This window comes from Chiloscyllium plagiosum, chromosome 23 (genome assembly GCF_004010195.1).
Source record: "Chiloscyllium plagiosum isolate BGI_BamShark_2017 chromosome 23, ASM401019v2, whole genome shotgun sequence".
NCBI classification, from domain to species: Eukaryota; Metazoa; Chordata; class Chondrichthyes; order Orectolobiformes; family Hemiscylliidae; genus Chiloscyllium; species Chiloscyllium plagiosum.
Window position 1 is genome coordinate 26347365 of NC_057732.1, and position 25444 is coordinate 26372808.

The 25444-nt window shown below is 39.6% G+C and overlaps 1 long non-coding RNA gene across 2 annotated transcripts in view; it reads right to left on the reverse strand.

The window, feature by feature from the left end:
- LOC122561498 overlaps positions 1 to 21241 on the reverse strand; it is a 77409-nt gene extending 56168 nt beyond the window's left edge. For both annotated transcript variants that reach the window (XR_006315017.1, XR_006315016.1), the window contains exons 1-2: positions 20864 to 21241; positions 16179 to 16294 (exon numbers count right to left, since the gene is read on the reverse strand). This is a non-coding gene — a long non-coding RNA (uncharacterized LOC122561498). The remainder of the gene's footprint in view (positions 1 to 16178; positions 16295 to 20863) is intronic.
- Between the last annotated feature and the right edge of the window lie 4203 nt (positions 21242 to 25444).

Consider the following 25444-nt stretch of genomic DNA (forward strand, 5'->3'; position numbering starts at 1 on the left):
TCGGGACGAACCTCGAAAAACACCACTGGATTCCTCTCCAGACTTCTTCTGCGTAGGCACATTCCAGAAGGATGTGTGTGACAGTCTCGTCCCCCCCGCAGCCGCTTCGAGGGCAGCGTGCGGTGTGGCTGAGAGTCCGGGCGTGCATAAAGGTTATCACAGGCAGAGACCACCAGCCAAGCCATGTCTTGGTGCTTGTTGGAAAGTTCTGGCGATGAGGCATTCTGCCAAATGGCTTTGACAGTCTGCTCAGGGAACCGCTCGACAGGATCTGCCCTCTCCTTTTCCCGAAGGGTCTCAAGTACACTACGTGCTGACCACTTCCTGATGGACTTTTGGTCAAAGGTGTTTTTCTTCATAAATTTCTCCACAAAGGACAGGTGATTCGGAACGGTCCAACTACTCGGAGCGTTCCGCGGCAGCGGGGCCAGGCCCATCCTTCGCAACACCGGGGACATGTAGAACCTCAGTACGTAGTGACACTTGGTGTTTGCGTACCGGGGATCCACGCACAGCTTGATGCAGCCACACACAAAGGTGGCCATCAGGGTGAGGGTAGCATTGAGTGTATTTTTTCCCCCGTTGCCCAGATCTTTATACAGTGAGTCCCTTCGGACCCGGTCCATCTTTGACCTCCATATAAACTGGAAGATGGCCCAGGTGACTGCAGCGGCACAGGTTCTGGGAATAGGCCAGACCTGTGCCACGTATAATAGCAATGACAGTGCCTCACACCTGATGACCAGGTTTTTTCCCAAGATGGAGAGCAACTGTAGCTTCCATCTGCCCAGTTTCTGCCTCACTTTGCTGATACGCTCCTCCCAAGACTTGGCGCACGCCCCAGCCCCCCAGAACCAAATACCCAGCACCTTCAGGTGGTCGGTCTAGACGGTGAAGGGAATTGAGGATTGGTCGGCCCAGTTCCCAAAGAGCATGGCCTCGCTCAGCTAAATAGATGGACATATTATTGATAAACGTACAGATCTGTATATAAAATTGTTAAATTCTGATCTCTATACGTAAATGTTTACGTATGTATGGCATGACCAACTGTACAGACATCAAATTATTTTATGAATAACGTATATTTTTGAAAACAAATGAATACATGTCGGCAGAGAGTAAATATTGTGGGAGTTTCAGGAAATGCACACATGGTGCTATTAATAGGACGTATTTTGTTACTAAAATCAAATTGAACCACAAACCAAAATTCTGCCCCCTTTTGTCTGCCTCACTGACAGCAGCACTTGGGTAAAGTATTTTTAATACATTAACTGGTCGAAGTGTGCAAAGCATAGACAACGTTTTTTTTTCCCATGATTCCTTTGTTTTCTTCTTACTCAATCCTGAAATGTATTTTCTAATGTTTTTGAATGCATCCTTATGACATTTGAATGATTGACACTAAAAATGGAAAATTCTCTTTTAATGTGTAATCTTCCAAAAAATGGCTTAAAGGCCATAAACTTTATTTTTCATATGCAATCTATCTTTAAGAATAGTCACTAAGATAAACTCTGGCAGAATCCAAGTGAAAATCACCATAAACAATGAGGCCCCTGAGCAGACTTCCAAATCATGTCATTTTTTTTTTGTTGAACTCGCTCTTTATATGTGTAAATTAAAGTTTTAATGCCTTCATCCTCTATGAATGGGTATGCAAGGAAGGTGTTCCCATTTTGAATACAAATGAATCTAATGCCATAAAGATGTAACCAAAGATGCAGAAATGAGGTCTCAATGAGGTTAAACAAATTTCTATTGAGTATTTTCAAATTTAGGTGTAAATTTATAACCCAGGCAAAAAAGGCGTAAGATGTCGAGGTGTACTTTTGCTTGAGGGTGATGCTTGGTTAATCAGTGGCAAAACAAATGTCTATGGAAGTTCCATTAAAATTTCAGCATTGCATAAAAATGTTTGATAAGTCACTTCAGAATTTTGAATCTCTTTTCTCCTTTGGGCTGGAAAATAGCCCAATGGAGCAATTATGCTACTTTTTTGCTGAAATTTGCAGAAAATTCTAGGCATCCGTAAAGCAGGAAATAGACTGCTGTTCAGTTTAATAAGTATCATGGGCCTACATTGTTATTGAAAGAAGTTGTTCTGCCGAAATCCTTGATCATTAAATCCTTACAGAAATAAAGAACGTATGAAATATTTTGAATTGGCTATGTTTGAGCCACAGTTTGGATCCCATTGAGATTTGCATTGGCTGGAGAAGTGCAGAAGGCGAGGGTTAATCCAAAAAGTAAAACTCAGCCACTTGCTTAATAATTTGGACTCCATGCTACTCAATAGAATTGTACAAATACCTTTTCAAATTGATTCACTTTCTTCATGTGACATGGGACAGGATCACACAGGACGTCTAAAAGTCGTGAAGCAAGGATTCTTCATTCCACTGGCATCAGGTTACAAAAAGAAAGGAAAATAAGCAAAAGCAAAATCTATTCACAGTACATACATGGAGTGAAGCTTATGGGTTAAACTGGGCTAAGAAATTCTTGTCCATCTGTTCCCCCTTCCACCAGTTCTTCTGCCACCAATGACATCTTTTTTCCAGAGGAAGTCTGTTCGACTGGTCTAGTTGCCCTCCCTCACCACTGCTAACTGCTAGAAGGGGTCCTGGCAAACTGCTAAGCTATTTTACACTGCACCTACCATTACTGTCACCACCAGCTGCTGGAGGTCCCATTACAGAGTCTCATTTAAAAATCCTCTGCTTAATCAGAGGCATGTTGGGGCTTAACTGAACGGCACATTATGGATGCATTAATGATAATTTGGAGTTGAGACTCTGAAAGTCTGTACACAGAAGCCTTAACAGGCATTCTGTAGCTCGATCACAGAGGTTGGCATGATTTTGGTCATAGACTGGACATAATGTAGATTTAATATTTCCCATTTTTTCCTGCAGATTAGCTCCATGACTCTCACAATCTGCTACGATGACTATGAAACAATCAAATGTTCAGCAGAGCATATGCCAATATTTTAAGTGCAATTAAATAGAAGTTGTTTTTTACCTTTCATCATAAGGGCACAATATTTATAGGCATGCAGTGCCTATAAATATAAAGTCATTCATTCAAATAATTTACCCTCTGCCCTATTTGTTCTTAGTGACTTAAAAGTTCGCCTACTCAGCAATTGTTCTGAAGATCAGAAAGCACCTTAGCACATTTTTAGCAAAATGTTTACCTGTATGTGTGCAATGAGTGTCAAGATTAAAGCCAACTTTGCATACCACACACAAGTTCAGGTGCTGTCTGCCAAAATACCGTGTACAATGGGCTATCATGGATCATTGAATTAAGAGAGCAGTAGAAGTTTAGGTGGCATTAGTCTGCTCCAGACATTAATGGTGAAAATTTTAGCTTTTTGTTGTTAAAGGTAATTTCTAAATTATTCATCACAATCTACCCAATTTACTTGGGGGTAGGAGATGGTGCATTTGTTTCACAATTTGCCTTTTTTTAAAAATCTTAACACTTTGTTTGTTGTCATCATTTTCATGTCTCCTCAATAATATGTTAATCAAATAATTTAGTAATCCACAATTATTTAATATATTTTAAAATAAATGCTGATAAACATGTCAACAGTGTAGTGCAACACACTGTTTTTTTTTCTTTTTGAAATGTGGGCATTACCAGTAAAGTCAGGATTGGTTGCCCATTGCTAATTGCCCTTGTATTGGGTGGGTGACTAGGCCATTTTATTTCCATTTCATTTCACTTCAGCTCTAAAGAATCATCTAGATTTGAAATGTTAGCTTGTTCTCTCTCCATGGATGCTGACTCACCGTGATCTCGAGCATTTATTGTGGTCAGCAGGGATCATGGAAAGATGAATACAAGAATAGTTTCTAGGCTTCCCCTTCTTAAAAGTGTTGATTGCTTCCTTTACAAAGTTGGCTGTTTGATGATTAATTGCCTTCCAGCACTGCCTGAACAAGTAATGGTGCAAGTAGAGTTGTAGAATCAGCACACCTTCAGCCCAACTCAGCCCTGCTATCAAGTTAATGAAGGCATTGAATTTATTAGCCCAGAACAACATTAAAACAAAATATTCAGCACATCAGGTACTACCTGTGGAGAAAAACAAAGTTAGGTCAATAACCTTTTATCATGACTGTTGAAAAATAAAAATGTGATATTCTGTTTATCTTACTGAATAGTCCAGGTTTTTGTTCTTCATTGAATTGACAATAGAAAGAAAAGTAAGTATTTAAATCAATGGAAGGTGGGAGATGCCTGGAAAACAGCAAGCCTGTGCAAGAATGGAGGTTAACTTACCAGAAAATTGCAAAAGCCAAAGAATGTGTGCACTTATTCACCTCTCGGAGACTAGATTACTGCCATGCAGCTCTCTCTGGAGCCCCAAACTTTAAGCATACCGTATTAAAGGATAGAAAATGTGGATGCTACAAATCAGTAAACAAATCAATACGTCTGGCAGCATCCGTGGAGAGAAAGCAGAATTAATGTTTCAGGTCCAGTGTCCCTTCTTCAGAAGTTCAGCATTCTGGAGGAGGGTCACTGAACCCAAAATGTTTAACTCTGCATTCTCTCCACAGATGCTGCTAGACCTATTAGGTTTGTCCAGAAATTTCTTATTTTATTTCTGTGTTAAATGATCCTTCTCTTTCGCTTATGTCTTACTGCAATTTCTTTTCAGTGCTTCATCAAATAACTTAAAGGCTGTCTACCCTTCTGCTGACTTGAAAGCCAATCAATTATCTAAGATATTTCCATCCTGAACACAAATGGTGGCGGTAATGCCTATCGCTTTAAGCTACTGCATCTTCTCAATCCTGCAGGAATGTGCCACACTCATTTTGGGTGGGAATATGGGTATGATCAGATAATTACAGATTTTTTTTAAGTGTCTGACAAGAGCTGGCAATAACAGTCATGTGTCTCAATTTTTCCCATGTGATCAGAAAACACAATTTCTGCATCTTGAGTCATTTGGCTGAGGTACCAGAAGGTAAGTAGCATCCAAGGAACTGTACCTCAGCATCAGAACCTTCAAGAGAGAGGAAGGAGGCGGTGTAAAATTAGAGTAAATATGGATACAAAGGACTATTAAGATATGTACATACAGTAATTAAAGATGTCTGGTACTGTACTTAATGCAAGAATTCAATGCCATTCTCTTACTCAGGAGTTCAGTGTTCCAGTATTGTGGTTACCTAGCTCTTTGTTACTTAGGTATAGGTTTCAATTCTAACTGTTAAACAAAAGAAATGGAATTCTACATATTCTGTAAACTTCAACTGCTAAAATTGTAACATTCAGCATACCATTATTCAGGGACATGCAATATGTAAGGAAGTAAGTAAGTTAAGAATGCCTGATTCGTAGCAATTATCCTTCTTTTCTGCTGACTGCCAGCGATTTGATTTCTTTTTCCCCAATATTCACTTTTAAAATGTTTACTGCTACTAATTTGGCCAAATTCTATTCTCACTGGGGTGTGGGCATGTAACAGAATCACCCCTCCCTGTCTAAAAATTGTCAATTATAACTGACACATACACAATACTTTACTAAATTCTCCAGAATATTTCAAAATATTTACTATCTTACTTTACAATTTAAAATGTTACCCATGCAAGTATGTAGCATATATGTAAACATTTTGGTTTAAAATAAAGCATACCAATTGTTTAGTTATAGGCTGTTGTTGGTAAACAATCCTCAATTCTAAATAGAGGTGGTTGAATTGACACTTCTTATCATGGTAATCTCCTTTAAAAACTGGATTCTGGCACAAATTATCAATGGTACAGAAGATTATATTTCTGTGGTCTCCAAACCTATTGATCAACATTACCTTGTCACTTCTAACCTTTCTTTTTGTCTGGGAAAGAAGAACTAAACATATTCTAAAATATTTTCAGTCATCTGGTTTGGCCTCAACTGATGTACGGTGTCAAATTTCGGTCACTTTAGGGAGGACATGAAGGCTATAGGAGTGGAGGCTGAGAAGACTCGGAGATATGGGACTTCAGTTACTTGGATAGATTGGAGAACCAGAGGTGATTCCCCTCAAAGTGAAATTGATCAATGTCTCAGAGAATCAAGACCAGAGAAATTAAAGCCTATCGCTCACCCTTTGGGGTTCTACTAACTGATTCTTGACAGTATCATGGCACTGAACAGTGGAGAGAATTCCATTAGTCCTTTCCAAATCTGCCGACATGAACTCTTCACAAATCTAAGAATCTAAACTTTCATAGTTCTAATAATTGGAAGACTTCTAATCAAAATCTCCTAGATTTTAAGGTGAGAGGGGAAAGATATAAAGGGGGCCCCAATGGGCAACGCTTGAACACAGAGGGTGGTGTGTGTATGGAATGAGCTGCCAAAGGAAGTGCTGCAGACTGGTACGATTACATTTAAAAGCCATCTGGATGCATATATCATAGAATCCCTACAGTGTGGAAACGGGCCCTTCGGCCCAACAAGTCCACACCAACACTCCAAAGAGTAACCCACCCAGACCCATTCCCCTACCTTATTATCCTATATTAACCCCTGACTAATCCACCTAACCTACACATTCCTGAATACTATGGGCAATTTAGCATGGCCAATTCACCTAACCTGCACATCTTTGGATTGTGGGAGGAAACCAGAGCAGAAACCCATGAACTCATGGGGAGAATGTGCAAACTCCACACAGACAGTCACCTAAGGCTGGAATCTAACTCAGATCCCTGGTGCTGTAAGGCAGCAGTGCAAACCACTGAGCCACCATGCCACCTATATGAACAAGAAGGGTTTTTAAGTGGGATTATGGGCCAAATGCTGGCAAATGGGACTAGATTAACTTAATCTCATTGGCATGGATGAGTTGGACCAAAGGGTCTGTTTCTGTGCTGTATATCTATATGACTCTCTATGACTCTATGGATTTAGAGATTTCACTAACTAAATCCTTCTGTTGAGGTAAGTTCTTCCTTAAACTGCCCTAAATCCTCCTTCTCAAAGAGAAATTAAACCAGCTTCTAAATTCAATGCTGGTGACTTGCTAAAGTCCATGTGGACCATAAATGTATTACCATCAATGCCTGGTTACCTCATCAGAAAATTCAACCACATTTGTCAAACATGATCTTCCCGTAACAAACCTATGTTGACTATTCCTAATAACTTCTAATTCCATCTCAGGTTCTATCCCCTCTGAACTCCATATCAAGATCCTATCACCTAGTTTAAATCCACCCTAACATCATTCGCAAACTTCCTTGTGAAAACTTTGATCCTCTTTCTGTTCAGATGTAGAGATGAGAGTGGTGCTGGAAAAGCACAGCAGCTCAGGCAGCATCTAAAGAGCAGGTAAAATGGGCATTTCATGCAAAAGCCCTTCGTCAGGAATCTTTTGCTCAAAACGTCGATTTTCCCTGCTCCTCAGATGCTGCCTGATCTGCTGTGTTTTTCCAGCACCATTCTAATCTTGACTCTAAACTCCAGCATCTGCAGTACCCACTTCTGCCTCTGTTCAGATGTAACTCATGCAACTTGTTTGGGTCCCACCCTCCCTCAGAAACAGTTCCAATGCCTCAGGAATAGAACATAGAACAATACAGCGTAGAACAGGCCCTTCGGCCCTCGATGTTGTGCCGACCTGTGAACTATTCTCAGTTCGTCCCCCTACACTATCCCAAAATCATCCATGTGCTTATCTAAGGATTGTTTAAATCTCCCTAATGTGGCTGAGTTGATTACATTAGCAGGTAGGGCATTCACACCCATACCACCCTCTGCGTAAAGAACATGCCCCTGACATCTGTCTTAAATCTATCACCCCTCAATTTATAGTTATGCCCCCTCGTACACACTGACATCATCATCCTAGGAAAAAGACTTTCACTGTCTACCCTATCTAATCCTCTGATCATCTTATATGTCTCTATTAAATCCCATCTTAGCCTTCTTCTTGCCATTGAGAAGAGGTTCAAGTCTCTAAAATCAAGAATCTAAAGTCCTCCCTCCTGCACCATTTCTCCTGCCACAAATTCCATCCTTCCATTCCTATACTCAATACTGCTTGGCACCAGGGAAAAAAAAAAACTGGAGATCACAACCTTTGAAGTCCTGCTCTTCAATTTTCTACCCAGCTTCCAAACGTCAGTTTGCAGAACATAAATGATCTATCTTCATGTGTCATTTATTCCAATATGTACCACAGCCCATGGCTGTTCACCTGCCCTCTTCAGAATGCCTTGCAATCATTCAATGGCATCTTTGACCTTGGTACCCAGGAGGCAACGTGCTATCTTGGAATCACATCTACAGCCATAGAAATGCCTGTCAACTTCTCTCAGTAATGAATCACTCATCATTATTGCCCTTCTGCACATTATCTCCCTTGCTGGGCTTCCCACCTTGCCTTGGCCTTTGCTCTGGCTGGCCTCTACAGAGGAACCATCACTATGCCTATTGCAAACAAAATACATTCAGGGAATCCCATCAATACTTGCCTGCCTGCTCCCTTTCGTTTGTCTGGCAGTCTCCCATTCCCTGTCAGCCTGCACATCCTTAAACTGTGGGGTGACCATGTGCTGAAATGTGCTACTTTCAACCTCACAGCTTCATGAATGCTCAGAATTTCCCCCAGCTGTTGCTCAAGCTCCAAACCCTGGAGATTAAGTTGCTCAGGGGGAGAGACTTCCTGAAAACATGGCTACCCAGGCTACCAAGGGTCTCTAGGTCCTGCCACTTGGGGCAACATGTGCAAATCATGGGCCTGAGTGCTCCACGCATATGTTAACTAAATAGACAATAGATCCCCTAACTTTGTTTTACCAATTCTGCTACTTAATTATAGTCTTGAAAACTTTATTCCTTTTTATGTCCTGAGTTTCACTCAGGTCTGCTGTCTGTCTGTCTGCTTCTCTGTGAGGATGCTCACCTCACACACTCCTCTTAGTGATGCCTGTCACATAGAGCTTCACTTTGTGCACTCCCCTCCAACTTGCTCATCTCTTCTGAAACTTGCACAAAGACTAGTCACCTTACATTTTTTATAAGACTGATCATAAGTGGAGAGTGTTACTAGCATTGTCAGCACTTGTTGTTCATTCTTAAATGCCCTGAAGAAGATGCTTGGTAGTTTTCTTATTAACCATTGTAGTCCATCCCATCTGCACCAACAATCTTGCTAGGAATTAAGTTTCAGCAATTTGTCAGATTGCAAGGAACAGAAGTATAATTCTGAGTCAGGACAGAGTATAGCTGACCGGGAAACTTATGGATGGTAATGTTCACTTGTATCTGCTGCCTTTCTCTCTTTATATAATGGAGATCACAGGTTGGAAGGTGTAATGAAAGGGACATTGGCAATTTGCTGCAGTTCATTTTGTTGATGGTGCACACTGACACTGCAATGTAGTGAAAGTGAAGGGAATCAATGGTTAAATTTATGTATGGGTTGCTAATCAAGTTTTGACCTGGATTGTTTCTTTTTCCTGCCTTGGTGAGCATTTTCAGCTTTTTTGTTACTTCACATTTTCAGCCGATTATTTTGCTTTGTAAGTTATTTTCCTAGGCTACTTATTTTTGTCCCTTGAGCAGAAATATTTGTACATCACACTGGGGATACAAATAACATTATCTTTTATTTATAGTATGACTACTTGTGAATTGACAGCATGGCATACATAGTAATTTGCTTATCTTTATTATTATTCTGTGCGTCACACTATGCTTAAGTATGCTTAGAATAAGATAACATATCTAATAACTGTTTAACAGCTTTCTGTATGCTTGACCTGCAACAAACATATGAACTGCAATGCAGAAAACAATATATTGTGTTATCATGCTTGCAGAATGGAGACCTTTGTTTTAACTTGTCCCACGTTAACATATTGCGAGATAGAATTCAGCAGATGAAATTGGAGAAAAAGCTGAAATATTAAGTGTGTCATACTTAGTAATAGGTCCTGATGAAACCTCTCTACATCACATGCTGTTAGCCATAATGACTTTAATAATTGTTACACATGGATACGGGTATAACACAACAGAAAAAAGTCCTTCTTAACTTCATCAGCGTTTCTATATTATGTTAGCTATGCCAATATTGGCTGCTTTTACCTTGCTAATGAATGCTGAAAAAAACTCTTGCTATCCTTGTATTTTTCTTGTTAAAAGATGAGAATGCACTGCAGACTGAAACAGTTCATAACTAAAATCTGTATGAATAGATGCCATGTCAATCCACTGGCATGCTGATCATGAGACAATCAAACATTTAGGTTTGTCCACTTTCCTCTCAATTGCCACTCAGGCAGTGAAATGAGCCAGGTTCTCAACAGTCCATTCATATGTTGAAAATTGTGTGGTTGAATTTTCTCAGGGATTCTATCTGCCTTTATCAATGAGGAAAGGATTCACTTCTGATTTCCTTTGGTATAAACAAGTGTAGTGAAGCTCTTACTTTGGCCCCACCCCCCACCTCGGAAATTGGAGTTTTGCTCCTTACTGTGGTAAATCCCGGAAACAGGGGTTACCCTGGAACTTTACTATTTCTCTGTGGATTCTTCAATTTAAGTTTTAACATTATGGTAGAAGACAGACAGCCACTACCCATCAACCCACCTGCAAAAGGTCAGGATGAATGCTACTATATATTTGAATACCTCTTAAGTTATAGATCCAATCAGAAATCTATTTAATAGTGAGGTAACAGTACTAATAGATCTTTCCCAAAGCCATAACTCTCAAAATGTAACAGGCAACCTGGCGAGTACTACATATAAATACATAGTGAGAGTAATGTCTTTAATGTGTCTTCTTCACAGATGTGGCTCATCACATCTCGCTAGTCAATATTTCCAAGCTCTCCCCACTGGTGCTTCACAAAGCTAAAGCATGTGTAACTTTCACAAGCTTCTGTGTTTCAAGGGTACAGTACACAATGAATGTTGTGGACTTCAGTCAGAGGTGAAATTCAACTTCGTGAAAATTGGTAGCTTGTTTTTTTTAAAAGATCATGATAAATAACTAGTCATAAAATTGCAGAAACATGCAGCTTTATAACATGCAAATTCTGCCAATGTAATTAGCGGACTATTAATTATGAAGGATCACAGTTTCACTAAAGTTTTATAGTCAATGTCTCATTTAACCTTAAAGTTTGTCAGAGTTTTTGGAGAGCTGAATACGCCATTGTCGAATTAATACTAAAGTTACAGAAATCTTGTCTTGGCAAATCCAGCTTTTTCTGCTTGATTTTTGTATGAATGTCAAAACAATGAAAAACAATGCAAAGTAAGATTTCAAAATGAGGTTTAAATTGAGAAAGAACAAAAGAGACTGGAGTGTTTTTTTATTAGAACAAAGAAGGTTTTAAGAGGAGATCTGACATTTCTGGAAAGGGCTTAAGTGGATTGCATTTTCTCGAGTCAATACAGGTGCATTGGATGTCATGACCTTCTACTCTGTAAAATTTTATTGTTTGATCACAATCACTTTCAACTTGATGACAGTTTTTCTTAATTAATGCAGTTTATTATATGTTTTGTCTATGTTTTGTTCTGCACACATCCATTTGATTGCCATTTGTTTTTAATAATGATTTAGCCATTGGGTTGGGAAAAAAAACAGAACATAATACCAGCCAGGAGCACCTGGTGATGTAGATTGTATAAGAAGCATTATGTACCGTGTATCTCAATTAAACTACGGCATGAACTGAGTTCTTATCAAATACAAACTTCTAAAAGTTAAATTATTTGTGGCTTTCTGCAATTGATCCAACCAAGTTGAATTCTCTCCTTCTATACTTGCCTCCCCAGCACTCATCTCAGTAATTAGGCATGGTGGCACAATGGTTAGCAATGCTGCCTCACAGCGCCAGAGACCTGGGTTCAATTCCTGCCTCAGGCAACTGTCTGTGTGGAGTTTACACATTCTCCCTGTGTCTGTGTGGGTTTCCTCCCATGGTCCAAAGATGTGCAGGCCAGGTGAATTGGCCATGCTAAATTGCCAATAGTGTTAGGTGAAGTGGTAAAGATAGGGGAATGGGTTTGAGTGGGTTGCTCTTCGGAGGGTCGGTGTAGACTTGCTGGGGTGAAGGGCCTGTAAGTAAGTAATCTAATAACACAAAAGGTGGAACAAATTTCTTCCGACCTATTTCTCGGCTTGAAATAAAGTGGTGTACTGACAATGTGCACAAAGTTTAATTGAAATTGGATGATGGGCCATGTCAAAATACTTCTAAAGAGGCTGCAGGTATATTCAATCTTTTGGGGCAGTCCATTGAGTCCACTAAAAGATGAAGTTAGGTTCTCTGCCTCACTAGCAACAGCATCAGATCGATTCTGGAATGGAGATAAGCAGAAGGGATGGAGGCTGTGGATGCTGTGTGTTATGTGAGCAGAGAACTTTTCCAAGGGGCAGCTGCAACCTCAAAACTGACTCCACATTCTGGTAGCATTTTTTTTTAAGAAAGACGGTCAGGCCATATACAGAGTCGGTTACACTGAATGCAGCTGGTGTCCAGTGTTTTTCCGGCTGGTTACTATGTTGGACAGTTGGTTTTCCATTTTGTATTCAATTAAAATGAATCGGACATAAAATATTTTTTAATTATGTTCCCCCTAATTACCGCATTACGTGAATACTTCAATTCTAAACAAAAGAAGTCCAAAAGATCTGTGAATGCTGGGAATCAGAAGCAAAAACAGAAAAAGCTAGAAAAATTCAGCAGGTCTGGCAGCAACTGTGGAGAGAAAGCAGAGGAAACGTCGGGTCTGGTGATGCTTCTTCAGGCTTGTTGAGTTTTTCCAGCAATTTCTGTTTGTCTGTGTAATGCTTAGACTCTGTTTGAGTAACGCGGAGGTTGTTATTGACTTATTGTGGAGCCACGCTAGTACGTGCTTCAACTTGTAAATAAAGATTGAAAAGTTATGTACCTTCATAGCTCAAATCAAAGTTTTAGTAAAATGTTAGATGATTCATAAATTAGAACAATGAAAATGCTTACCTATGAAATGCTCTGAAACTGTACCATGTCAACATATGACTGAATAGTTTATAGAATTGGGTCACCTTTCCTCTCTACTCTAAGTTGTCTGATTAACTTGTTACCTTATTGAGATAGGGGATTGCATGTCTAAAGCCCCATTTGAAAATAAAGTGGGTCAGTCTTAAGCTGTTCTTGTTTGGGACATCTCTGTGTGTGTTGAGACATTAAAAATAACTCCATCAAAAATTAACCTAATTTTATTTTGTGTCAAAAAATAGGCCACATTAGTTAACCATGGTTGTGCAACATATATCAGGCAGAATATGCATGAATTTATAGGAGGAGGTGGATTTTAATTGGGTGACCAAAGTGCAAAAATATGAGCTGACACATGAATAGGTTAAGATATCTCAAAATACTGCAGGAATTAATATAATATGGCCAGTGACATTTTACATATTTTTCAACAAACGCTTGCTGTTAGTTTTAGAACAGATTCAAGTAGACCACAAGGCAGCCCTGTTTTCTGATTGGCCCATTGATGCACTTCTGCAAGAAAGGAGGATTATAGGAGGCCCATCTTGTGACACTCAACAAAACCATCTCAGGAAGAATGAACGCAGTTTGCCCATTGTTATATAGGCATGTCAGCACACACTACACTGTAGGCTGCTGCTCATGATGAAGGCTGCTGTCACCATCCTTTTGAAGTGATGTTACTGGATCCAGCTTACACCACAGGCTTTGCTGGGGCTAGGGGTGAGTGTCTGATTCCGGTAGAGTAAGGGAATATATTCCTGTTCCTCTTGGCCCTCAAGCAGAGTTGGAAATGTACTTTATAGTGTCCTAGTACTTATTCTCCTCATGAAGCTCTCCTTGTGAAGCTCTTCTCTGCTCCTTTTGGGAGTAATGTTTCTTAAAGGCCTGGCAAATCTTGCTGCCCACTGCAAAACATGCTACCTGAGTTAATTCAGAGGTTGCCCAATGTTGTAACATTTTTACTTTATCAACCTGTGGAGACATGAGCCCATCTCCATTAAACCTGGAAGTGGGCATGTCAGAGTTCAAATCTTAATTTTTTTTTAATACACAGTGCACCCCATGCTCTTCAATGGCTGTTTCAAAATGGAGTCCACTGTTGTTGGTCACTTGCACTTCTTAAAGCTAAACTGCACTTCTTAAAGGGATACCGCATTGCAGCTTTGGCAAGTGCTCTCTATTGTTCTGACTATGACCTGACAGAGAGAAGAACGCTGACCATAGGAAGTAGAACAGGTCACCAGAGATTCAACTATTAACACTAGAGGTTTGTTGAAGGAGATGGAAAGGAGGTGAGATGTTCTGTATTGTGAAGAGACAGGATACCCTCCAGGCAGGTGAGGATAAGGCAATGGGAGCAGATAACTATACAAGTCAATAACCATACAAGGACTCACGCCCCTAAGAAACTGGATGTCGTGCCAAAAGAAGTTTAATAACTGCAAAATGAAACAAATGTCATTCCCATTTCATATTCACCATTGTGACAGGTGTATTATTCAGGTCATACCCTTTAGTGTAGGTGAAGTGACTGGAGTTGATGGTTCTCTCTTCCAAAATCTTCCGGCTCAAATCCTATTTCCCAAACCTTTTATTATGACTAGATGAAGAAAAGTGAAATGGCTTCCCTTATTCCCACTCCTCGTTTTGTAAATTTCAAAACACAGTTCGCATCAAAAGACATGTAATTGCCATTTCAGCATGTTCACCTGTTTATGTTTCAGTGAGAATCAAATAGCCAGACAGATTTCTTTGACCAAAACAACGAAAAAGTTTTGTGTTTAAACGCACGCGGATAAAGTGTTAAAACAGGAAAAATATGCCTTAACTTTCAGCAACTCACAAATACGCACACTCAAACCAAATATGCAAAAAATATGAGTTTACCTTTGGCCAAATGAAAGTTTGATAAGAGATAAAGAAACAGAAAAGGACAGTTTCAGATTGTGACTGGCCATCCAAAAGCCCTCAGCTGACAATTTAACATTGTGACGGAGGTCTGCTCCAAAATTGCTGCAAATCAAATGAAAGTCTTCCCGTAAAAAGGTTCTCTGTCTACTTGCAGGAATGTAAACACAATCAAACTCAGCAAATAGGTTGCTGTCTTAGGTACAAATAATGAGATCAATAACAGCAGCTTCTTTTCACACATCCTCAATAGACAAGGTCAAAAGTCACACAATGCCAGATTATAGTCCAACAGGTTTATTTGAAATTGCAAACTTTTGAAGTGCTGTTCCTTCATCAGAGCTTGAGGTTTCAAATAAACCTGTTGGACTATAATCTGGTGTCATTTGACTTTTGATCTTTGTTATGGACTAAGCCAGACCACTCAAAACATTCTTAAGCAGGCAGCTCAAGACTATAACTTTGCAAATTTTTTTTCAGAAAGAGTACAGTGAAAATTATGCCGATTAAGTTAGCTAGGTTGACTACTAGATTTTAAATTTTATTCACAAAATTGCACAATGAACAGAACAGAATAAAGAACCCCTACAGAACTCAGTCTATCCAAAATATAATTAACTGTGCTGTTTCGAACATATACAATAGTCCCAACAACCAAATTCCCTTTGAAAACCAATATAAATGGAACACATGTTTACAGGTTGAAGTTGAAGGGCAGAAAGAGAGAGTTTCCACACCGGTCCCTATTGAACTTCCAACCAGTCCAAGATTGAACTAAAGCTGCTCAGCTCAGCTAGAGAGCTGACTACTCCCCTTCCTTTATACAGACCACTTCTAAAACATGACCACTTTGGCCTGAAGTCTTGTCTGCTTACAGATAAATAAAAGGCCTCTCAAAATCCTTTTCATTTCTGTACCAAGCCAGACTGATCGGAGCCTGGATTGGTTTATTACCACTCTGAATATAACCAAGGACAGAGTCTACTTGAGCCAAGGAACAGCTTTTAGAAAGAAAGGACTAGCTTTGTGATAACTTGTCCACCCCAGTCCAACACCAGCACCTCCACATCATGTCCTCAGTAAACACATACAAATCTTGGTTGATTACATAAATTTTCTCTAACAGCAATTAGAAGTTTTAAAAGTCCACTATAACTTGCAAAATGTAGCTTTGATTAACCAACACATATCATTCTGTATTATGACCGAGATAATTCATTTTAATGCCCATGCAATTAACCTTTGAATGATTCGTCCTTCAGGGCTGCATATGGTGCAGCTCCATTTACGATAACACAGAAAGACAATTGTCTACACATCTTCAGGTCTCTAATGGGGGTCTTCATCCCAGCTTCTCTGGAATGGAATGGAATGCAAACTGTTCAGTAATGCATATTGTAGAGACTATTTTCATTTTTAGGCTATATTCTTGTTTCAGTGAAAAACTGGCTTTTTAAAAAGAAATTAAGAACTTAAAAATGTATTGCTGGAAAGGCGCAGCAGGTCAGGCAGCATCAAAGGAGCAGGAGAATCGATGTTTCAGGCATAAGCCCTTCTTCAGGAATTTCTCCTGCTCCTTTGATGCTGCCTGACCTGCTGCGCTTTTCCAGCAACACATTTTTAAGCTCTGATCTCCAGCATCTGCAGTCCTCACTTTATCCTTTTCAAAAAGAAAGCCCAACATCCATTTCCATTCAATGAATTAGAAATTAATATTTAACATGAGAACATCTCTGCAACACACTTCTAACTTGTGCCATGAAAGTGAAAAAATATGGCCAATAGATTGTGAATCCCATCACCTGATTTTAATATCAGAGACTTTCCTTAACCAAGATGGTTAAAAAGTAAAAGCAACACTGAATAAAAATGGCCACAACAATTGGCTAACTACACAGGAGAAAGCGAGGACTACAGATGCTGGAGATCAGAGTCAAATATGTGGAAAAACACAGGAAATCAGGCAGCATCTGAAGAGCAGGAGAATCAATGTTTTGAGAATAAGCTCTTCATCAGGAGCTACACAGGTTAGTCAAGCTTCATGAAATCAACATCGAAAAAGTTTAGTTCAGATGATTTTGATTAATATGTATATCAAAAGGCAATGAAACTAGTGCAAATTTATCAAGCATGAAGAGAATCTCACATTGTATTTTGATTTACATTTGTATGATAAGTTTCACAGACCAGAGAAGAAAGACTTTCAACTTTAACTTCTTGTACATACATATGACATCACATTTTCAGACTTTTCTTGAGGCCAGCAGAATATAAAACTGTTCTTTATTTCATTCAAGGAAATCTTATATTTGGATTCTTCTTGTTTTTGTTGAACTAATTAACTACATTTTAACTAGAGTGAAGTAAAGCCTTGTGCTGAAAAGAACATAACTCATTGTTGTGACCAACTGAAGAGGTCAAAACAAAAGAGGTGATAATTCATCCACTCTAACTCGGCCATAACACTTGCAAGCTCCAAATAGTATAAGCACGCTCTTCTTACTATTTTTCTCGGTTTTACCATGCTTGTCTCTTTTTCATTTCAGATACCCAATAACAGTGCAATGACAGTGATGAAAGAAAAGAAATACAGTCATGATAAAGACACATACTCACTTGATTTCATGCTCATGACCGCTATCTCAGTTACTGACATTGAATACTTCAGAGGAACTTCATGTGGTAAGACACCAAACACAAGTGTACCACATCCTGGGCAGGGGAAAGGATATTGGAGGTGCAAGACATTCTTCATGATTAATCTGAGTTCAGAGTTGAAGTTATAATTATAACCAAGAGTAAAGTACATCAATCTATACTGAAGCAAAGCAGAAGAACAGACATGAATAATCTTTCTCCCTACAATGTAAAAGAAGGCAACAACTGATCCAAGTTTGAAAATGTGAGTATTATAGGGTATCTTCAATCTATCAAACCAATCCTGACACAAGTCACAGAAAAAAAAAATTCAATGTAATTTTATATATTACTGAGAAATTACCTGTAACAAGACTTCACGCCCTTCCACTGCCTTAACTTTTGGAAATTTGCACAAACAACAAATGACTGGCCTAACATCACTACTCTCTTTTCTGGCACTAAAGCCAACTCCTAACACCAGCTCACTAATTTAACAATAACAAAGCAAAAAAAAAGCCAGCAACAATAAAAAACAAAGCAGAAATAACATTACAGTATAATATTTACATGAGCATTTCAACTAATACAGTAAAGATGTAAGCCAGATGGATGCAGCAGAAATCAAGAGATTAGCGCATGAATTCATTCTCTAGCCCAGCACAAGGACACTGATCAACTAATCAATCACATGATACCTGTTAATTCCATCAACCTCATCAATCAAGAAAAACTTTCATTGTGTACAATTTCTTCTGAGCTGTGGTGCAAGATTGAAATTAGTATTTTCCTTTATTTTCATACTTTGAATGATTAAATTCTGGTGACTATTTCACTAAATGTCCTTTTGTACAGCTAACCAAAGATAGCACTAGAGCATGTTTGTAAGGACATTAACCACAGTATATGTTTGGTGTTCCTCTAAAAGTTGTGTCTGACCATGGTCCACAGCACACTATGCATTCTTAAAAGATGAGTGCAGGAAATGGGATGTTCGACATTTTAGCCTTTCTCCTCACTACCCTCAGCTGAGTGGTATCACAGAATACACTGCACAGTCAAATCTATGATAGTTAAGAGTAAAATGACTTGCCAAGATTTTTGGATGGCCGTGCTAAATTGATGTTAGTTCAAGGCAATGTTTTGCTCTCACTAGCACCTTTCACAATTGGGAGTCAGATCCATTCCATTCTTCCTTTCCACACTCTAATATTGACACCATGTAGGAATTGGACATATAGTTTGACTATAATATAGAATCAGTGTGTCTAATTGTACTTTTAGTATTAGGTTTTAAATTCTGGGTGATTAATGAATTATGTAACTTAGTCATAGAGATGTACAGTATGGAAACAGACCCTTTGGTCCAACCCGTCCATGCCGACCAGGTATCCCAACCCAATCTAGTCCCACCTGCCAGCACCCGGCCCATATCCGTCCAAACCCTTCCGATTTATGTAGCCATCCAGATGCCCTTTAAAATGTGGCAATTGTACTAGCCTCCACCACTTCCTCTGGCAGCTCATTCCATACACGTACCACCCTCTATGTGAAAAGGTTGCCCCTTAGGTCTCTTTTATATCTTTCCCCTCTCACCCTGAAACCTATTACCTCTAGCTCTGGACTCCCCCACCCCAGGGAAAAGATTTTGTCTATTTACCCTATCCATGCTCCTCATGATTTTATAAACCTCTATAAGGTCCCCCTCAGCCTCCGACGCTCCATGAAAACAGCCCTAGTCTATCCAACGTCTCCCTATAGCTCAAATCCTCCAACCCTGGCAACATCCTTGTAAATCTTTTCTGAACCCTTTCAAGTTTCACAACATCTTTCCAATGGGAAGGAGACCAGAATTTCCCGCAATATTCCAACAGTGGCCTAACCAATGTCCTGTACAGCCATAACATGACCTTTTAACTCTTGTACTCGATACTCTGACCAATAAAGGAAAGCATATCAAACGCCTTCTTCACTATCCTATCTACCTGCGACTCCACTTTCAAGGATCTATGAGCCTGCACTCCAAGGTCTCTTTGTCAGCAACACTCCCTAGGACCTTACTATTAAGGTCTTTTATCACTTGTGACTGTACTAACTGAATATGAAAGAATATTTCACCTAGTTCATCTTTTAAATGCTGATGATTGCCATCCATTAATGTTAGAATATGTTGTATATAGAATTTAGAGTATACTCACCATGTAGTCCTTCACACTGTTTTGATAGTGCTCTGTTTACAGTTATAACTAACTTTGCAATCTGTTTTTAAAAGTAACATAGCAATTCCAAACACAATAGCCATAGTAAGCACATTCATATAAGCTAACCAGGCTTCCTATTCCTGGATGGATGGACATCAGGAGGTGGCCATACACTTCACATGCTTCACCTAGGCAGATCTAACCAGGCACTGTCTGTACCAGAGTTCAGGAATAGCATTACTGTGGTTGTGATTCCAAAAGGCTTGCTATTCAATGGTACAGTGTGCAGAGAGCTTAAAGAAGACAAGAGAAAAAATTCAAAAGAGACAGCACATCAGCCAACTATAGACCAATATTTCATTAAATAAGTCAAGTCCACTACTTTGTTGTGTGCCACATCTGCTGTACTTGTTTTGACTACTTAATAAATTTGTGAACCTTGTCAAAATACACTTGTAACTGAAGTAGTTTCCTATTTGGTCAGACTGAATCTTATAATTAACGTTAAATTGAATTACAGAGCCCTGTAATTATGATGTATTGTTTGGAAAGAAAGGAGAAATTGGTACAAGAGCATGATTAACAAGCAAAGCATTGGAGTTTGAGACACTTATAAAAATACATAGGTTTGTGGCAAGATACCATTTCATTATGGTCCACCTAGCTCATAAGATGTGACAATGAGCAATGGACAAGTCCTGTGAAGAAACAGGTAACATATCTACACCGTACATTGTTAGCCACCTATCACTCAGGATGGTGACTCAACATTGACAATATCATACTAGACAACAACCACACACCTATGACAAATGATATATATCAGAGTGAAGCTACATGGCCAATGATAACTGTGTGTAAGGACTGATTATGTCGTTTGTCCCTGAAAATGTTATCTAAATGTATAGAGACAAACTATCTATGTGCATCCTTTTACACGTTATTCAAAAAGGGTTCCATCCTTTAACGGGAAAGTGGGGGAAGGGGGGATATTCTCTTATTACATAGATTCCAGATCAAACTGCAGTGTAAATTTAAGACAGTTACATGACATTATGACATGTGACATTCTAATATAAAAAGGTACCTGCTTCGCCTTCAGTCCCTCGGAATGTAACAGCGTCAGTAATATCAGCAAGCAGAGAAGTCTGTCAAATGATAGCAATGTAAATATTCAGATATCATAAACTTCAAGACATTCGTCTCAACAAGAACCTGATCTTTGTGTTAAATGCTACATGAGCTACTGAGTAAGACAGCACTCAGGCCATATCGTATTGGCATTAGTGTTTGACCCAAGAAATTATGTCAGAGTTGAGCACGATGTTGGCATGTGTTTTACATGCTGCTTGGAGACTATCCTTTTCAGTTTGGAAGGGGTGTCAAACTCTAAGCAATTTGCAAGACAAATAGCAGTGCAGCGTTTGACAGCTGAGTGTTCCGTAGCAGCCACCTCATGCCTGATTACTGCAGCGGAAGCTCACAATGCTGCTATCATTAGTTCTGGATCCCAGTGGTCCAGGGAATTTCCAGCATGTCACAGTAAGCCATTCTCCAGCAGTTTACTAATTGCTCAGATGCCACCCAGAGGAATTCAGATGCTTCATGAAAGAAGAGCCTGCATCCTCTCTCCAGTTGGCAGTGTTCATGCTCTTACCTCTGCCACTCTATAAATATCCTTTCTATTTCCTGACAGCAACCAGTCAGTTGCCAATCTTGGTACGATGGAATAGTGTAAATCAAGCTTTCCAGACAGGAAGCTGCAAGGTCATCTGTAGTCTCCTCCACTCAAAGTCAGCAGCCTTACACCAGATGGAGGCACCAAAGCAATGCACAAAAGCAATTATTTTGTTTTTCTGTACAGTGTGGCATAATTTGATTTATATGTTTGGTTTGGAATTTTTATTTTCTTCTTTTTTTAATTTTTGCACTGTGGGAAGAGGACAATATGATGACGCAATTTTACAGGGCCTTGAAGAGGCCATGCCTAAGATCATGAGAGGCAAGGATAGGGTGAATGATTAGATGATTAGATTCCCTACAGTGTGGAAACAGGCCCTTCGGCCCAACCAGTCCACACCAACCCTCCGAAAAGTAACCCACCCAGACTCATTCCCCTCTGACTAATGCACCTAGCACTATGGGAACTTTAGCATAGCCAATTCACCTGACCTGCACCCATCTTTGGACTGTTGGAGGAAACTGGAGCACCCGGAGGAAACCACAGGGAGAATGTGCAAACTCCATACAAACAGTCGCCCGAGGCTGGAATCAAACCTGGGACCCTGGTGCTCTGAGGCAGCAGTGCTAACCACTGAGCCACCGTGCCGCTCAGTGTTTTTTCCCCCAGGATTGGGGAATCGAGGACTAGAGGCATCAAATTAAGGTTCGAGTGGAAAGAGTAAAAGGGAACCTGAAGGGCAACATTTTTACAGAGAGGGTGGTAATATATGGAATGAGCTGCCAGTGGTTGAGATGGGTACATTAACAACAATTAAAAGGCATCTGGACAAATACATAGATAGAAAAGGATTAGAAGGATATGGGCCAAGTGCAGGGATATATGGGAAGCATGGACAGACAAATTATTTGGCGTGCACTAGTTTGGGCCAAAGGACCTGCCTTCATGATGTAGGACTCTGTGACCTGGAGTACTATGTGCAAATATGCTCTCCTTATCTGAGGAAGGATGTTCTGGACATGAAAGGAGTGCGGCAAAGATTTCCAACAGGACTGGACAGGGCAAGCACAGGAAGGATGTTCCCGATGACTGGGGAGGCCAGAATCATGGATTACAGTTTAAGGATATGGGTCAGACTGAGGAAACATTTCCTCACTCCAAGAGCAGTGAGCCTGTGCAATTGTCTGCCACAGAAGGCGATTGAAGCTGAAATATTGAATGTTTTCAAGATGGAGGTACAAATAGATTTAAGAGCTAAAGAGATCACAGGGCAATGGGAGAAAACAGGATCACACTATGGAGTTGGATGATCAGGCATGATCATATTGGATGGTGAAGCAGGTTTGAATGGTCAAAAGTACCTATTCATGCTCCTACTTTCTATGTTTCTATATTTCCTATAGTCAGTGAGAGAGGAAAATTAGTGAGTGTAGGAATATTGATGAATTATGATTTGGTATCATTGAATTAGTTGTTCACATCCTGCCTGGGCAGAAAGGGACTGTCAAGGTTGCAATTTTCCTTCTTCTCAACCCCCTTGGTTTTAACTTTCGGCACTTACTCCAACCTCTGCTCCAGAACTTCATAGCTGATTCCTGATATCAAGGGCAGTTCCCTTCAGATTGCCCAATGAATCTAACCCATGTAGTTTCCAAAGTGGCTTATCATTCTCTGCAATATTTAAATAAAATCAAAATATTGTGGAGGCTGCAGGTCTGAAATACAAACACAAAATGCTGGAGAAATTCAGCAGTTCTGGCAGCATCTGTGAACCAAGAAACAGCATTAATATTTCAATCCAAAGACATTTGTGAGTTTTGAAGAGGACTCCTTGGATTCAAAACATTAACTCTGTTTCTCATGCCAAAAGTGGCTGTTGCACCTGCTGAGTTTCTTTAGTGCTTTCTGTTTTTATAATTACAACATTTGCATGTCCAGTTAAATCACAGTTTTACTTAGCATTGACATTTACCTATTACATACGCTGATGAGTCATGCTGCATATTAAGTAACATGACACTCACAAATTTTAAGAAAATTCTGGTTTAGCTCCTGTACATGAAGCATAGGTTGAAACATGAGTAGTTGTCAACTTAAGTTAAAACCACTGTGGGAAGCGTTCGAAATAGGCAAATTTTAATGCTTGTAGTTGCGTGAAAAAACCTTTCAAAATGTAATAATTATTTGTACCTGCCCGAAAATCTTTGCCTCTGGATTAGAAGACAACAGCAGAAAATAATCAGCTTTCTTTATTTAAACAGTTTTGCCTCCTACAGTGAAATGTAATACTTTGAGATGTGACATGTGTACAGAAACAAGATACACATACAATGTCATTTCAATGCTTTGCTGTATTTCCGAGCATCATAGAGTCAACGATAATTAGAATGCTCTAGTTTACAGCAAAGAGATTCAATTCCAAACAACTGTAATAAGAAAATGTAGACAGACATGATTTCAACTCAATGACTGGCTAGTGTTGGTTTATGACCTGTTCATTACCTCACTCTGACTCACTAATGTGAAACCCAAACCATTTCAACTTCTTGGCATCACTGAACTGCTTGCCAGGCCCTTATCTAAACCTTGCATCAATGGCATCAAGTAGGTGGCTGGCAACAGCCAAGTCCGTTCTGATCAAAGCTGATAGCAGTCTGGTCAGAATGATTAATTTAAAATTAAAGTGTTAGTAAAATGGCTACCTGCGATGTGTGTGTGCCTCATGCTATCCAGCAGACAAGTAATGACATTTGTACATGAATGCAGTTCAATCTAAACCTCCCCTTTTGTAACAAAGTACAAAAAAAGCACATGCATTACATACTTTCAGTTACCCAAGTTATCCAACATATTCACTTGTTTTTTGTGTTCATGAAGTTCATTATTCTTTTCTTAATTCTTCATTTTTGAATTACCATGTTAAACCACATTGCACAAGTCTTGAAGGTTACCGATGCTGCATTTCAATCTAAGACTTTATGTTGACCTGATGTTCTCCTTCTGTAGTCATTATTCCAGCTGGTACAAAACATGTATCACCTTTCAACTTGCTTGAACCAACCTGCTGTACGGTGTAAAGTGATTTCTCAGAATCTTCAGCTGATGCCTCTGCAGTGTTGTTCTGTACATTTCTCATTGCGCTTCCTTCTAGTCAACATTTGTTCATTCAGGTTCTTGTAGTGAGAACACTGCTTTCGCTATGCTATAATTGTTTTAACATGCAAATACTACAAGGAATAGTATGGGGATGATGCTGAAAGATGTTTAACTGACTTCAATGCTTTCTGTCCAAGTTGTTCCTGCACTTGGATGTGCAAGTAGACGTTCCACTTGGAATACTCCTCAACTTGAAGAGTGAACAGAAGTCAGGTAGGGTATGGGAAGCTCCTGGAAAAGGATGGATGAGGAGGAAGAAGAGAATACTTTCAGTATGAGGCCAAGACGGTCTAGGGTGCTCATGGAGCAATTCTCATACCTGAACTCAGCAAGGAAGAAGGTGTCTGTGCTTCACTCAGGACACTGTCACTGAAACTTGCCTTCACATTAATTATAATGAAGGCAATGCATTGCTAGTCATTGTGAAAGTGCCTGTGACCATGAACCGTTTTGCATCTAGCTTCTTCCAGGTTACAAGTATTTGCAACATCTTGCAGTTTTCCATCTAGTGTGCTTTAGGGAAGTCACTAACACATTCTAGTTAATAACAGAAAACTACATTTCATCTCCTTTTGCAGATGTATACAGAAGGAGTGTATATATGGCTTCAACAGGTTTGCAGCTTCTCCATGGTGCAGGACACAATTGAATATGTGCACATTACTTTGCAGGACCAATATTTTGATCCTGCTTTATCCTGCAATGAAAATGTGATCGTGATCAGAAAATCTTTCATATGAATGACCAACAGCCTGGCAACAATCACGATTTTACTCATTTATGTCAGTGAGCCAGCTGCATTTTCACCATGGTGGCAAATGAAAGGATCAC